The sequence below is a fragment of the Vigna umbellata genome, chromosome 2 (assembly GCF_029865625.1).
Source record: "Vigna umbellata cultivar VRB3 chromosome 2, Vumbellata_1.0, whole genome shotgun sequence".
NCBI classification, from domain to species: domain Eukaryota; kingdom Viridiplantae; phylum Streptophyta; class Magnoliopsida; order Fabales; family Fabaceae; genus Vigna; species Vigna umbellata.
Genome location: NC_142166.1, coordinates 15,495,455 through 15,513,549, shown reverse-complemented (window position 1 = coordinate 15,513,549; position 18,095 = coordinate 15,495,455).

The following is an 18,095-nucleotide window of genomic DNA, read 5'->3' as shown; positions in this document are numbered from 1 at the left end:
GCATGCTAATATATTTATTATGATGTTTGTGTTGTTAACTTGTACTTCACCAAGTGGAATTGATTACGCAATACTGTTTTCAGCGTTTGTATTTCCCATCACAAACCAAATTAAGATAATTAACCAAAATGTAACATTGTATATTTTATGAACATATTTTTTGATGGCATTGATCTTTGCACTAAGTAAAGCTAATTTAGGAGAGATTAAAGGGAATATATTGGGGCAAAAAGAAAGAAAAAAAATATACAAGGAGTGGGAGAATGGTTGATTGCAACAAGACATGCCCTTTCCATTGCACGAGTTAAATTGGATGTGGAGGCAAAGTATATAGGTGAGGATTAGCTAGGACAAAATTAGGCGAAAGGGTTGAAAAGATGAGAAAAAGCACATGGGTGTGGCTCCTAAGTGGATCTTCTTTTGACGGTGGCATTTGATGTGATTGTAGCAATTTGGTAAAGATTTAAATTGGGTTACAACCACATTTTGACAAAGTTTTCATTCAATTCCTTTCTTCCACCATTTCCATTTCTTGAATAACGAGAACTCAACATTTGACCCCATTCATCATACGATGTTACCAACTTACCATTCCTCCTCTCTTCCCCCTCCCCTAAATCAATATATTTTATAGTTAATTAATTAGTGAATATGTTTTATAGTTTTTTACAATGTTCCAAAAATTAAGAGTAGAAGAAGAGCCTTGGAAGAAAAAAAAAACGTAGTATTTAGAATTCATTTAGTAAAATAAGAATATATGATACGATACGATAAGAATGTTAAGTTATAATTATATCTTTAGTAAATACCATATTACGATATACTATTTTTCATATTAATCATATATTATTTTTTAAACGTTAACCTTTAATTTATTCTTTTAACAAATTATGACAATTATAAAACAATGAAATTTTAACTAAATTGTTCGAAACTATGGTTTATTTATATAATTACTTTTTGTATTATAAAAACTTATCTAAAGTTTTAAAAATATAATTAATATGTTAAAAATATTAAATTATTACTCTTTAGTTTAATATCCTGATAAATAATTTAAGTTGATTTTGTCAAGACCCTTAATTTCTGTAGAGAAAGTGGAAGCCACTGGAAGGGTGAGAATTTAGAAATTTAAAAAGTGGAAGACAAGTGTGAGCAACAGAGTGGACCGATCGGTTTTTGACGGTGGTATATAAAGGAAACTTTTTAAATCTGGTGTCACTCTCTGCATGCAACTCATCTTTCTAAAATTCCGAAACCTTCTTTTCTCCTACTTCTATCTAACTTCTCTCTAAATTATCCTCCTTTTCTCTACAAATTCTCATGTTTTTCTCCATCTGATCATCAATCAGATTGTGTCTGAAGCTTTCTGGGTGGCAAGAGTTATCTTTTCACCGATCAAGTGGTTGTTTGAGCTGGCATGTCTTTCTTATTCTGAGAAAATCTAGTTCCTGACACATGCAAACCAAGTTTCTGTTTACATGCGTTTATCTTCTTCTTTTTAAATTCTAATCACATTTTCGTTCTTGTGGTTGGTCTATTTTTCCTAAACCAGTGAATCTTAGGTTTCTAAGATTTTTGGTGGTGAGTGAGTTCTTCACTGTCAGCGTTTCGTTCTGTTACAAGGTAAGGGAAGCTATTTAATTTAATTGTTTGAGTGATGATTCTATGGTTGAGTGAAATTTAATGATTTGATGATTTGGTTATGTTGTATGAAATGTTGTTTTTATGAGTTTGGTGATCTTGTATAATTCTGCAGAATTATGCAGAAAAGCTGAGTATTCAGTCTTGACCGCTCGGTCATGGTCAACCAATAATTAATCAATAGAGTTAGATTTTTAGTCTTACCGTGCATGACCATTCAATCTTAGGTGAGTGATTGGCATCCTAGTGGTTTATGATTCTCTAATAATGATCAGTCTTATCGGGTTGGGTAGTCTTGTTAGATCCCGTACTTGTACTAGGCTTAAATACATTGGTTATAATGGGATAGTTGTTCCTATACATAGTTTGGCCATATTGTTGTAACGATCGGTTTCTTCAAAGTGTTAGATCTTATAAATAGTATTTAGAACAACCTTAAGTGTTCGAATTAAACTGTTAGTGATCGTCTTAGGTTATAGCGCTCAGTTTTGTGTTAGTATATTTAGTTTTAGTATTCGGCCATTTCCTCATCACTACCTAGTATGGACCGTTCGGTCCTATTTTGTGGATAGTGAATACTGTTCGATCTTACACTAAGTGTTCAATTTAATTTATAAGTATTCGATCTAAGTTCTTACTATTCGGTCTAAGCTCTAAGTGTTCGGTTTTGTCCCAGTTAGTGAGTTTCCATTCGGTCATATTCAGGGGTTGTGTTGTTACCGTTCGGTCTTCTTCTATGAAAGATTGTTTAGTCTTTAAATGCTAATTTCACTATTTGACTCTGATTGCTCGAGATAGTTGTATTGATCTATTGGGTATGGGAAATTATATTGTTATTCAAATAAGGTATATGTTTCGGGTATTGTGAAAGAGAATTCCAAGGAGGAATGTCTCGGTGAAATGTGTATTGATGTGGTAAAGTATGAATATGGAAAGTGAAATTCATGGAGTTCATCCTGATATTCTGATGATTAGCAATTCTCAAGTAGAGATGGGTAATGCATTGTGTGAGAATGGCAGGAGGTCCTAACCCATAGGTTTTTGGGTGAGTTATAACAGACTAACCTCAGGTGGCAGCTGATGGTTTTCTAGTTACTACACCACCCGAGTGCATGAACAGCCTCAAGCTACATATTCATACGATCCGGATGGTCGAGTCAGATGTCATGTCTATACATGAGTATCACGATCGGTCTTAACTATATAAATGTTTAATTTATATATGCTTGTCGGTGCTTGGTTTTAATCTGATGTAGCGATCGGTTTTGCATTTTTGAACTCGTAGAAACTGTATGTATGAATAGTAACTTAAATTACATTAGCTTACCCTTATTTTCTATTTATCCATGTGTTTTCGTTCGGTTTTTCTCTTGCGATGATCACCTTTTGGGTGTGAGCAGAAGGGGAAGAGTGTATGTTGGAGCAGGAATTGGGCGGTGAGGATCCTGCGGTGTAGTCTACGACCGTTCGGTCATAGTATTATGTATAGTTTTGGGTGAACCGTTTGGTCACCGCTATAATCGTGTATTGACCGATCGGTTATGTTCTTAGTTTTGTAATAGCACATGTAGTGTTTTGTAAAGGTTTAAATTTTATAGTTATTTTGTAATAATTGTAAGATTAACTTTATGGCGTATAACTGTTCTATTATATTATTAAATGATGACATATGTATATAGTTTTATATTTTTGAGATGTTACATATTATGTGTCAAGGTAATTAATTATACATTTAAATATGTTAATAAAAAAAATATTATGTTTATTCATACAGATTATTATTAAAAAAGGTATACAAAAACTCATTTTATTTATATAGTTTATTTTTCTTAAAATTATAAAAAAAAATTAAGTTTTGCAAAATTAATATAATGCTTTAAATATTTTTCTTTAAAAAATATTTAAATAACAAAAGGTTAGTTTTGTTTTAATTAGTATTATAGTTTAATGTTGTGTGTGAATAATATATATAACAAAAAATTGAGAAGAAAATAAATGTCGACATAACATTATTATATATTTTATTAACTATAACAAAAACATATTACAATATAATAGGATAGTGATTATTTCCTCTGTTGTTGTCGTATCTTTTCACACCAAATAATCCTTAATTTCTTTACTATCTATCTTCATTGAGGTTAGTGTTATAATTTGTCATTTTTTTTCTTGTTTTATATAAAAAATTCAAACCAGACAATAAAATCAATAAAAGATGCTCTTAACTGTTGTAACACGAGGAGTATTACTGTAGGAAGATTGACGAAAAAAAAAACTGAAATTGAGGAAGCAATGATTGTGTTATTTTCTTCCTTTTTTTATATGAAAAATAACCTTTTAAGTTTTATTTCTGTATAATGGTTTTATAGATTTTTATATCATTAACTAATTAAAAGTTTAATTGAAAGGGTTTTGAAGATAATTATAAGAAAATATATTGTATATAAAATAGTGTGATCGATTAATAATATAAAACTACAACATTTTTCATTTCATTTTTATATTAAGTAAACACAAATGAATCTTCCTTAATGATATAAAAATCACAATTCTCAACTTCTAACAACTATTCTCACTTAATATTTAAGATAAATCTGAACTATAGAAAAATTGCAAAGAATAAAAGTAAGATAAAAATTAATTTTATTTACATTTTTTATTATAATAAAAATAAGATATTAATAAATTGTTGTATTGTAACCGTAGCAACAATAAAGAATCTTCAACAAATATTTTGGGTTGTCAAAATTTTATTTTATAGATATATACAAATTTAAATGTGCCTAATACATTAAATTTAAGAAAAGTTTCAAAAGATATTTTATTTATATACTAATTTTAGTTTGCATAACAAAAATTTGGAGGTTTCATATCTCCTAACTCACATAGAAGCTCCGCCTCACATAGAAGTTTCGTCTGAACATAAATAATAATAATAAAGAAAATATCTAGTAGTTAGTATATACTAAATTATGTATTGGTGGTAATATTGAATTTAAATCTTCTATTGATATGATAAGTTGAGCAACATAATTTTATGTAGAAAGGGGTATTTGTAGTTTTTTATTTATGAATGGTTTTCATTACTATGGATTGATTTTTTATGATGTATATTCTAGAAAGACTAAACACTAGTATCTTTTATATATATATATATATATATATATATATATATATATATATATATATATAAAATACATATTGAATTCCTTGAACAAAGGAAGATCTTGCATTATATCGTAAACTGATTAATGTAATAAGATAACTATGGTATCCTATTCTACTGTATATATATGTTATGTTAGCAACCAAATGGGTACTTAATATAATGTTAAAAAAACGGATGATCATTAATGGAGCCAATTGCTCTAAAAACTATTTTAAAAGGAAGAGCAGCTTAAAATCTTTCAAAAGCTATTAAGTATAGTGTTTCGGTCAGATCTGGTGTGACCCTACTAAAACACTCCTAATTATATTTAAGACTGGGTGAGCATTGACGACCGGACGGACGTTGAAGACTGGACGGGCCACGTAAATACTTCAAGCGCTCCTAGCTGTGGAAGACCAGATGGTTACCTGTTTGTTGAGGAATGGACGTGCTGGCGAAGATCGAACGGGCTCTCTCCTCTTCTTCGTATCCCAGTTGTAGTATTTGTTCTCCTTCCTCATTCTCCAAGCCGAGCGGGCGGACACCTATCAAAGGAACTCCGACGCTCAAGTCAGTAAAGTGACCCAACGGTCATTATAGCAAGTAGAGCATGTATTATGCAACCTCCCCTTGAAAACATACCTGGGACCTTTATTTATAGCAGTTGCAATGGGCTTTTACCTTTTGTGAGCCTGATGATGGCCCAATCATACCTTAATCTTCATTAGGGGCTTTAATGAGCGATTATTGTTTATAACCCAACCATGTGGTCGACTAGGGTTGTAGGCTTGGTGGTCGGCCTAAGAAGAACCGTTCGTCTTGGGATAAGCCATTCGGTCTGGATTGTCGGTCATCCTTAGGAGACCGTTCGGTAGAGAGTGCTCGGTCAGCCTCTAGAGGTCGTTCGGTAGAAAGTGCTTGGTCGTCCCAGGGAGACTGTACGGTACACAAGCCCCCCAAGCCCAAACATGATGTTAATGATGCGAAGGGTTTTGTAGATGGCCTTCCTGGAAAGGACGGGTTCTCTAGTTCGCTCTCATCTCTAAGTCGCCTCTGCTTGGAGGATGAGTGTTGAGGCCTTTGGGGGCTGAGTGCCAAGGCCAAATTGCCGAGGTTCAACGAAGATGCCAAATTTGAACTACCGAGGTATTGAGGCCAAAATATGGCCTATCGGTTGAGACCTTTTAGAGGCCGAAAAGCTTGAGGGCACGGGAGGCCGAGGGCTTGAGGCCAATGGATGGTCGAGAGTCGAGAGCTAGAGGCCGAGTGATGGAGGCCGCATTGCTGGAGCTGGATAGCTCAATAGTTGAAGTCTGAATGGCCGAATAGTAGGTGAAGAATTTGGTTAAGTACGAGGCCGTGGAAGACCCAGTAGTGGAGGCCAAGGTCTGGCCAAAGGGTATAGTCGAGGAGGTGAGGCCCACGTAAGGCCAAAGGGTTAAGGAAAATGTAAGGCCGAACGGTTGATGCCAATTTTGGCTGAACAATTGAGTCCACAGGAGGTCGAGAAGTTAAGGCCAAGCTCAGGCCGAACGGTTAAGGCCTTTGGAGGCCGGATGGCTGAATGAATTAGGCCGACGGGCTGAATGAACGAGGACGACTGGCAGAATTGGAGGAGGCCGAATGGTAGGGTCCAATCAGTCGAACGAATATTCGAGAGATCAGGTTATGACCAGACGTATCCGGTTGGGTGGTCGATGCCGAATGACAGAATCTAGATGGAAAAGGTCGGATGGCAAAGGCCGGATGGCCGAGTGCTTGAAGGCAAACTTGGCTGAGTACCTGCAAGGCCATGGGAGGCCAAGCAGTTGAAGACGGGCGGTCGAAGGACAAACGACCAAATGCTTGAGCCCGGATGAGCGAGCAATAAAGGCCAAAGTGAGGTGAAATTATTGTCGCCAAACTTGGTCGAGAAGTTACAAGGCTGTGGATGGCAAACTCTTGAGGACAGACGTTCGTATAGTTAAGGTTGTCTGGCCAAATGACCATGGTTGAGTGAAGATGAAAACTTTGGCTAAGGGCTCGAGGTTGGATGGCCGAGATCGAATGCGAATGTCAATTTTGGCTGAAGTTGAGGCCAAGGAAAGGCCAAACGATCGAGGCCTATTAAGGTCTAGTCGAGGCCTTTTCTGGCCGAACGGTGGGGCCTACGGAGGCCAAGAATCTGAATCCTTTGAAGGTCGAACGATTAGGTCCATGGTGGCCGAGTAGTTGAGGCCCATGGATGGCCGAACAGTTGAGGCCAAGCTATGGCCGAGAGCCTGAGGCCTTAGGATGCCGAGAGGTAGAGGAAAAGGAGTGACCGAATGGTTAGGGCCAAGGAGTGGCCGAACGGTTGTGGCCATTCGACGCCGAGATGATTGAGGCCTTTGGAGGCCGAGAAGGTTAGGCCAAAGAATGGCCGAATGGGTAGGTCAATTGAGGCCGAGAAGTAGAGGCCGAATGGCCGAGATGAGGTCGTTCGAGGCCGAGAGGTTAAGGCCGAGATGAGGCCCTTCAAGGCCGAGAGGGTGAGGCCCTTGGAGGCCGAGGTTGAAAGGAGGTGCCAAATTTGGCTAAGAGACCGAGGTCGGATGGCCAAGATGAGGCCATGTGATGCCGAGTAGTTGAGGCCATGGGAGGCCAAGATGAAGGCCTTAGGAGGCCAAAGGCCAAGATGAAGAAGGATCTGGTGTGACCCTACTAAAACACTCCTAATTGTATTGAAGACTGGGTGAGCGTTGACGACCGGACGGACATTGAAGACTGGACGGGCCACGTAAATACTTGAAGCGCTCTTAGTTGTGGAAGATCGGACGGCTACCTATTTGTTGAGGACTTGACGTGTTGGTGAAGACCGAACGGGCTCTCTCCTCTTCTTCGTATTCCAGTTATAGTATTTGTTCTCCCTCCTCGTTCTCCAAGCCGGGCGGGCGGGCACCTATCAAAGACACTCCAACGCTCAAGTCAGTAAAGTAGAGCATGTATTATGCAACCTCCCCTTGAAGTCATACCTGAGACCTTTATTTATAGCAGTTGTAATGGGCTTTTACCTTTTGTGGGCCTGATGATGGCCCAATCATACCTTAATCTTCATTAGGGGCTTTAATGAGCGATTACTGTTTATAACCCAACCGTGTGGTCGGCCAAGATTGTAGGCCTGGTGGTCGGCCTAAGAAGAATCATTCGGCTTGGGATAAGCCATTCGATCTGGATTGTCGGTCATCCTTAGGAGACCGTTAGAGTGCTTGGTTAGCCTCTGGAGGCCGTTCGGTAGAAAGTGATTGGTCGTCCCAGGGATACCATACGGTAAATTTAGTAAGAACTTACAGCGATATCTAAAAATTGATCGACCTCATGACAATTCTTGTTAAAAGTCATAAAGTCTTTATTCTACGGTAAATATTTGTTTCAAGTATTGACACTCGGTTAGTACAAAATTGATTTTAGGTTCCTTTGTAATTTCATGCCGCAGTTAGAGGGAACTCGTTTTTTATTTACAACATAAATATTCACCAAGTTGTTATTGATAACTTTTTGGCAAGTATACCAAATCGTTCCAAGTAATACAATGAATAAGTAAATGTATCGTTCTCCCAAAGGACTTGTGCAACACATGACAATTCTTACTTTTATAACTCAATTAGACATCAAAATACACAAAACACAAAAAACTATTTTTGATATTTTATTAAACAGTTGGTGTGCAAGGAATTATATTTAAAAGAAACTTTATTGGATTTGGGTTCATGAATCATATGAATATAAAACTCTGTATAATATATCATTATTTCATTCAAACATTCACATCAAGGCATATTAGTCTTAATCCCTTAGCAACTAGTTCTAAATTAATATATCAAAATGTTAATCTCTTAGTCAATTTAACATAAAATTTGCATTAAGTCCGATGCTAAGAATGACCAAGTTATTGAGTCTATCCCTAGATCCCAAATCACATAGGTGCTCTATTTATGTCCATGTTCCAAGTTACTTTCCAGTTATCAGAAACATTCAAATAACATTATATTTCCATACAATGATAGTAAATTTAAGAAAGAACATATGAACGAACAACGATATATTGAACATGAAAATTATATTAAAGTGAGTTCATTACATCCAATTCCAATGAAAGAAAAATTTAACTACTCCTAAACATCTATAATGTCCACATTTGAAGCAATCCCTTGCAACAATGGTGTCTTGATGCCTTGAAGTAGTCTCTGAAAGTTCCTGAGATGTTTTCGTTTCTTTCCTTTGTCCGAAACTTCTGTCTGGAGTTCTTTCTCTCTATTTCCCACTTTAAAAGCCAATTGAGAAAATAAATAATTCGCTAAGCGCACAACTCTTTATGCGCTAAACGAATATTCAACTGCGACATATCTTTAATTGTCCTTTATTCGCTCAGCAAGTTGTGCTGGTGCGCTGAGCGAATAAAACTCTATTTAGTTGAGCGATTTAATGCTGGTTTAGCGAGAAACATCTAATAACACTCCACTTTGATAATTTACTACACACTTTTCTACTTCTAATTAAAACTTTTCAACGAGAAAAACACATTATTTCATTAATAAATACAAATTTTAAGTTAATTAATAAGTCTGAAAACATTTATTTTTTATATTTATCAGATATATTCATAAATTAATATGAAAGGTCAAACTTTAGGTTATAAGAAGAAATTAGGTAAAAAAATATAAACAAAACTCTAGGTAAATGAGTGTAGTTTAAAACTTCAATTACACCATGGTTATTTAGTTCTTGGATGGAATAACTTTAGTTTATGTATTTTAAATAATAACCTCAATTTTAGGATTAATGGATCATATCTTAATTATGTTAGCGTGATAAATATAGTTGAGACAATATATATTGGTTGAGAAAAGATGTACTAAATTGCACTTAATATATGTTTTTTCAGTGGTATGGTTTATTACAAAAATTTTAAAATTATTGAAAAAATTTTAGTGCCAAATAAATTTGTTGGTAAATTTAATTTTTTTTGAAGAATTTATTTTATTGATAAATTTGTTAATAATATATATCTTATTAATCGACGAATTTGTGTTCTTAAAATTTATCGATAATTTAAAATATTTATTATTAACGAATTTATTTATCAGTAAATTTGTCAATAAAAAGAGCAACAAATTTCACACCAAAACTTTTATCTATATCTCCTTGTTACACTAAAACCACGACACCATTGACTAAGAAATAAACTAAAGAGGCGAGCATTAATAATGGGTGAGATTGAATACGGATTATGACTATCTGTTACCACAAAAAAAACTTGCTCATTACTCGACTTATTACCTGTCAAATATCTGTTTAAAAAATAATCACAAGTATTTTAAAACAAGTGAGTACCATTGAATACATGTGGATATTTAAAATAAATGTTATAAATTTTTAAAATGAAATCAAAATAAAATTACAAAAATAATATAATATAATATAAATTAAATATAAATCAAAGTTTAATTTTAATTAAATTTAATCTAATAAAATATAAATTAATTTGAACTTAATAAAATATAAATTAATTTTCCTTTTAATTTTTTTTGTAGGATAATTGCGAGTACAAATAGTATAATACCTACATCTGACCTATTTATAAATGAATATCAAAATATCTGCTATCGGTGGATTTTACACGGATACCGACAAGCAAAAGTATTTTTGTCATCTTAATCAAAACTTTGCATTAAGAAAAACTTTGATACATTAATAAAATTAAATTTAACTTGATCTCACAAAATTAGTTTGTAAAGTGAATTTCTCAATCTTATATAATATAATTTAGTTAACTTTTTGTAATTGATGTGTAAATTTTAACACTAATTTTGAAACTAATAAATAAATAGTATTATATAATTATAAAATTTATCATTATATATCAAATTTATGTAATATTAAAGATGAATATTAGTACAAGATTGGAAGTTGTAGAATATATAGACAATATCCATAAAAAATAAAGTTGGTGTTTACGTGATCTAGTAGTAGGTAATTTTCCCTCCATCCTAACAAATGTTGTCCCATAACTAGTCATAATCATGATAGAAAAAGCTCGTTAGAAGACCAATTACACATTAAACAAGTGTTGTAGCAATGCCAAGCCTCAGAATGATATCCAAGGTTGTTCAAGAAAATGACAAGACGCCAAGCAAAGATGATATGCCAACAAAATTTGTAATGACAAATTTCACAAGAAATACCAAGAAAGTGAAATCACAAGGACCTCGTGTGCAGAATTACTTGAAAAGTAAAGTAAACGTGAATTCTAAAACACTTTCACTACATACGTTAGGTTTGATTTTCAGTTTGTAATGTTCTAATCTCAATATGAAGAGTAAACTCAGTATTATGTTTGGTTCCTTTCAAAATTACATTTGGACATTAAATTTTGTCTGAAAACTTAGTTTTATAAAAGATTTGAAAACAAGTGAAAACAAGGAAGTACCCCAATGATGTTATTTAATAATGATTTTTAAATTAATATTTAAAATATTCATTAAATAAATAATAAAGCATATTAAGTGCAAAATGATATATATTCAATATATTTACGGATTGAAAAATTATCACTGGTTCATTTCTAATAAATTTTGTTGTGGTAATATATAAAATTTAAAATTTGGTTTCAATATATCAATAATTTTAGAGTTTAAAATTTTCCACTTTAGAAAATTAAATGTATTCATATTTTATTTATAATTATTTTTTATTTCATAAAAAATGACAGAAAGAATAATTTGATATAATAATTAAATATATTTATGTAGAAAATGATTTTAAATAAAAAAAATTAAACAAAAGATATTATATGATCAAAATTGAGTATTAGTTCAACATTTATTGACTCTATGGTTGGAACTGGTTCCCTGATACTTGTGAACAAATTGTTATGCTAAGGGTAAAACATAACGGTAGATATTCACAATCTTACATAAGAGAATTTGACACAAGCAATTGTTTTTCATATGGATTTTCAATTTTAAAATTTATTACATACTTAAATATATTCAAATTACTTTTGTTTTGAATGTTTTTTTCATATTTTTTCTGCTAATATAACTTAAATTTATTAAATTTTAATTTATTTGTTTGAATTAAATATTTTAATTAATATTAAATAAAGTTATTTAAATATTAAAAAATCATTATTAATATAAAAATATTAATGATAATAAATTTCTTTAATCGATCTTGAATGATAATATATTTTAGTTAAAATTTACCAAGATTTTTTAGCTAATATAAAGATTTTTTTTAATGAACATTGATCAAAATTAATATTATATAAAGGTTCTTTATATTTAGGTTTTCGATTTTTTATATTTATTTTTTATTTAATTGAATTTTAACATTTATTAAATAAAGTCAAGGTGATTTTTTTTTTCAAATTAGTGTTAAAGTTGTTTAAAAAATGACTACGTGTTATTTCAATACAAAATTTAATCAGTAATTTGGTTTTTATATTTTTCTTTTAATTTAATTGAGTTCTTATATTTTTTACATAAAGACAATGTTATTCTTTTGTGTGAATTTCGTTTTTCATGGATCTGGAAACAAATAGCGTATTCATATATAGCTTCTAATAATGTGATAAACAAAAACGAAAATCTTGATATGATCTTGGATTTCAAGAAGACAATCGTAATGAGATTGTATGTCTAAAAAAGAAAAGAGTGAAAGAAAAATGTAATTTGTATTAACATGTGATTATTTCCTAATAATAATAAAATTGTCATTTTTTTCTATTTAAACAACATACTAATTCAATTGAGTATAAAAAAAATCATAAATTTAAATATAAAAATCAAATTATTAAGAAAACTTTTTTATTAAACTAATAATTCATCAGATTCTAAACAAGGTTAATATCAGATTAATATAAACATCGCATCAACTCCATTTAATAAATATTAAGATTTAATTGAATAAAAAATAAATATATAAATCAAAATACATTAAGAATAAATTACTAATTAAACTTTATTTTTAGCACATGTTTATTACAATTGTTTAGGTTAATCTTATTTTATATAATTTTGACGATATTGTTTATTTAATTTTTTCATGTTTTTATTAATATTAATTATACTTTATCAAAATGTCACTAGTAAAAAATAATTGTTTAACAGAGTCAATACTTGAAACAAATATAATATCTTCTGGAAGGACTTTTCTACTACACTCCCATATAAAATCCATTTTGGAAATTTTTTTCGAAATTATATAAAATATGTTTTGAGAAGGTCTTTGAGTTTTTTTTCGTGTTTTCTGCCTTCTTCCTTTGCAGCGGTAGCGAAGATAGAAGCAGAAACGACGGTGAGCGATAGTGTGATACACGATGAAAGATATTTTGGACTTTTTGTTTGTATGAGGTGTATTTAATAATTGTGGTAGTGTAGAAAGCAACAGCCCAATATTTTTTTTTCATAAAACACAATCTATAACGCATTAAAAAACTATCAGATTATATGTTTAGAAAACTATAAAAAATAATAATTTGAAAGCATAATTTCACAATTCATTGTAAAATAAGTAATACACAATAAATTTTTAATTATTTAGGATTGCTCATTTGGAAAAATTATTATTACTAAATAATGTTTCAACAGCAATTTAAAATATATTTCAAAATATTAAAAACTTAAAGCATTTTCACTCATAATGCTTTATCTGGAAAATATATATTTCATTGAATTTTTGGATTTCTCAAAATAAATTTACCCGAAAGCTTTATTTTGGAATGTGAACTTTAATATTTGAATGAATCAAGTCACATGTCAATCGAAATAAATATTAAAGTCTACACTGCAATATAAAGCTTTTTCAGATCATTTTTTTCCCTAATAAATTCAATAAATCAATCCAGAAATATTATTAAAAGGTTTTCTAATAAAGTATTTAGAGAAATTTTATATTCTATATGTTCAATGAATATTTAAAATATTCAAAATTATTTTTAAAATATTATTCCCATAATAATAAATTTTATCTAGATTACATATTCAAAATTTTTATTTTTCGAAAAATATAAGAATTTAAAAATTTATTTTCAACATTCAACTATGTCATGTTGTAAAAAGAAATTATGGAGGGGCAATAAGATATTTTGCAATAATTTCTTAGCTCTTTCTGCTTTTCGAGTTTTGACTCTTTTTATAAACTTAAGGTCTATATTGGTGAAGATTAAAAAGAAAAAAAAAAATGAATTAGTGATGAAGCTTAAGGAGTGTTTCATTTTGCACCTCCAATATCTTTTTGCACCTCCAACTTTTTCAATTTTTTTTTACTTTATTAAATACGTTTTTACGAAAGTAACCCTACATCTCTTTAACTCTGCACTCTTTTAATAAAAAATTTTAAAAATTTGTTTCTTATTTATAATTTAATAATTATTTAATTTAATTTAAAAATTTAATATTATTTAATATATTTTCATATTTTAATAATTATTAAAATATAATTTGTATTATTACAATTGTTATATTAAAAAAGTTAAAATTAAAATAATTAAAATAAAAGTAATAATAATAAAAAAATAATAATAAAATAATAATATAAAATTTGATTTAATGTATATAAATATATTAAAATATTAAATTAATAAAATAGAATTTCAAAACTTTTAGATTTCTTAATTGCTATTATTTTTATTTTAATCTTTTAATATTACTATTATAATATTATAAATTATATTTTAATAGTTATTTAAATACAAAATATATTAAATAACATTAAATTTTTAAATTAAATTAAATAGTTAATAAAATATAAATAAAAACAAATTCTTAAAAACTTTTTGTTTCGGAATTGGAAATCCGATACCAGCATTCGATGATTGATTTTTTTTTAAATTTTGATTTCTATTTAAAATTTAAAAATAATTTAATAATTGAATAATTGAATATAATTTAATATATTTATATATATTAAATTAGATTTTATATTATTACTTTTATTTTAATTATGATTTTTTAAATATAATTATTATAATAATACAAATTATATTTTAATAATTATTAAAATATGAAAAAATATTAAATGATATTAAATTTTTAAATTAAATTAAATAATTATTAAATTATAAATAAAAAACAAAGTTTAAAAAATTTGTTAGAGGGGTACATGAATTTCTAATGTGCAAGATGAAGATGAAGTATCGGAGAGACGCAGGTCAAACACCCAAGCATAAGCAATGGAGAAGGTGGAACTAAATATTAAGCTTCCCACCCAACAATCTCATGGGCTGATCCAATTCAAGGTAGTGAAAAAAAAAATTGGTCAATATTTGCCTGATGTAACTATCATATGAAAAAAAATGGTAATGCTAATTTCAAATTCTAAATATTAAATAACAGATCTTTGCAATTGGCATCTTTACTTTAATTAATAGATAATGATTTGGATATTTTTTTATTTAGTGAAATGAGTGAGTTTAACTGTTTATTATTTTTATTTTCTTGATATCTTTTATGTTTCTCATCCTTTATAATTCCATTTCTTCACCTAAAATAAGTGATTTGACTTCTGCCACTTTTAATTTCTCTTCTAATTTTCGTTCTGGAAAATATGATATCACTACTTTCATTAATAATTTTGGTTTTAAAATAAATAAATAACATTTGCATCTATATATACTTGATATTATTAATTTTAGAAAATTCATGACATCCGGTTATATGATTTATTTAGAAATTTATCTTTTATTGCACCTAACTTTGGTGTTTTTATTTAATAGGATTTTATATGGTCTTATAATTTTTTATTTATATTTTTTAAGAAAGTTGCATATTTTGAATTATTGCATACTTTTCATGCAAAGATTATTTATAATATGAATTTCAAGAAACTGAATATCATATTAAAATTGTGATAATTTAAAGTGAATATAGATTAAAGAATTTTAGTCATTTTATTAAAATCACAACATATACATATGCATGTGTAGATTGGGAGTGTCCATTTGTTTTTGTGTAACAATTAATAATCACAATTGATAAATAATATAATCACATAAAAATAGATTTAAGTTTTTTTATCATATATGTATATATTAAATCATACACAAATATTATACACATATTATTCATGAATAATTTCAATTATTAATTTAATCAACATCAAAACAAATGTTTAATTACTAGTATTTTGAAAATACTATTGACATCAACCATCATATATGTTTGATTTTACTTTCGAAAGACAAAGGTAATGAATTACACTAATAGATCTTCATTTGTCATATTACCCCACTAAATTTTCATCACAACAAAGCTAGGAACATCTTTCCATTCATGTGACAAGATAATTCCTTATGAATTACTATACATAGTTTTTTTTTTCATGTTCCAAACTAGATAATAAGAACCTCATTTGGACTCTTACAACCTTATTTTCCTCTATGATTCCAATATCAATAGAATCATGATATCTCCTTCATGATCCTTAATACATTGTCTACTTCTCAACACAATTTCTCTCCCTCTGTGTTATGACAACCATAATTAACATCATACACTTTCATTCATGTATTCTCATATTAATTCAATTATTAATATTATTCATTCTTCTTTTAACACATTTAATAACATCCAATCCAATGTGTAATCAATAACATAATAATATGAGAAAAGATAAACAAATTTTAGCATTTATAAACGTTTGAAAACATGTTTTTCAATGTTTAGAAAATACTCTCTTTCTCAATCAACACTTTACTTGCTTAACTAATTAAGCACATTATAATTGTTGGAAACATCGGTATTTGTTCCCTCCTTTGCTAACCCAAAATGGATACTATGCGGAAACGTAAAAATAACTGTGTATGCGTAGGGAAAAATAACACCCGAAATTTTAACGTGGAAAATCCTCTCGAAAAAAACCACGGGACCTAGTCCAGAAAATTATCTCCACTATGAAAGTAGGATTAGAGTGTTTCTCTCACTCTCTGAGGATCTCTCAATAAATCTCACCCTCTTTGATGGTATTCAAAAGCATTCTCTTTTGCACACTCACAGTTTCTACTACACAGTGTCTTTCACCTCTCAGTCATGTTTCTCTCTTCACGGTAGTACCCGTGGCTTTCTCTCTTTCTCCTCTTGAATTCTTTCTTCACCGTTTGATTCTTGGTGAGTTGTGTTTTGCTGCACATTTTGCATTCATTTTATAATGAATGAAGGAAGAAAGGACAAAAAACATGGTTGGTGCATATTGGAACAATTTATGGAGCTTTAGTGAAGGTGGAAGACATTCTTCCTCAATATATATGGTATACGAAAATTAATGCAATAATAATTAATGCAACCACCATTTTGCTAACCTAACCAAAGGTGTTAGTCTGCCAAACAAATTTTAATCTCCTCCCAATGCTCAACGAATTAAGCACATTTATCATTCACAAATACTCTTCATTTTCTATACAATTAACCCTCCCAGTGCATTCATCAAGTAAAATCCAAACTTCAGTTTATTTTCACACAATAAAACTAGTGTCTTTAATAAATGATCGCAATGCAAATACAATTTACCACATAATAACGATAAAACCTAAATGATATCACACATTTTATCACATGATAATTTAATGACCACACAATTCAACACAAACATTTGATCTATGTAACTTCTCTTACTTGATTTTAATGAGTTATCACCTCCTTCCTCTATATACTCCCAGCATTATCTTAATAAGTTACCTCTTTATTTTGCAACTCTTTTCCTAATTTCCTCTCACTTTATTTATTTATAATCACTTGCTTATAGATGGTCTTACGAAAATTTTGGAGATAAAATATGGACAAGTACTTCAAAGATAATTTTCATATGATAAAATAAGTGTTTAACCTCTCTATCTCTTTAAAAAAATCTTTAAAATGAAATAAAATCTCTTAAATTAAATAATTTAAATACCAAAAATTATATTATGTTCCGTGACTCTTAACATAGCTTTCTTAGGCTTAACAATCGAACATCGTTAAGAAATAATTTTTTAAGATTAAAAAGACATGATAATAAATTATGAGAAATACCACAAAAATTCTTTGAATTAAAAATTATAATTATGACGTACTTTTAAATATCAGCATAAATTAGACGTATGAAATTGATGTGTATGATAAAAAAAATATACTTATTTTAAAAAAAAATATTTCTTAACAATTCAACATAATTTAATAATCAGAGACAAATAATCTTTAAATATTGAAAATATATGATAATGAATATCTCAGTTAAAAACTTTGAATTGAAATATTAGTTTTATGCATTAATATAGCACCTCTTATATTATTTTTGTATTATACAC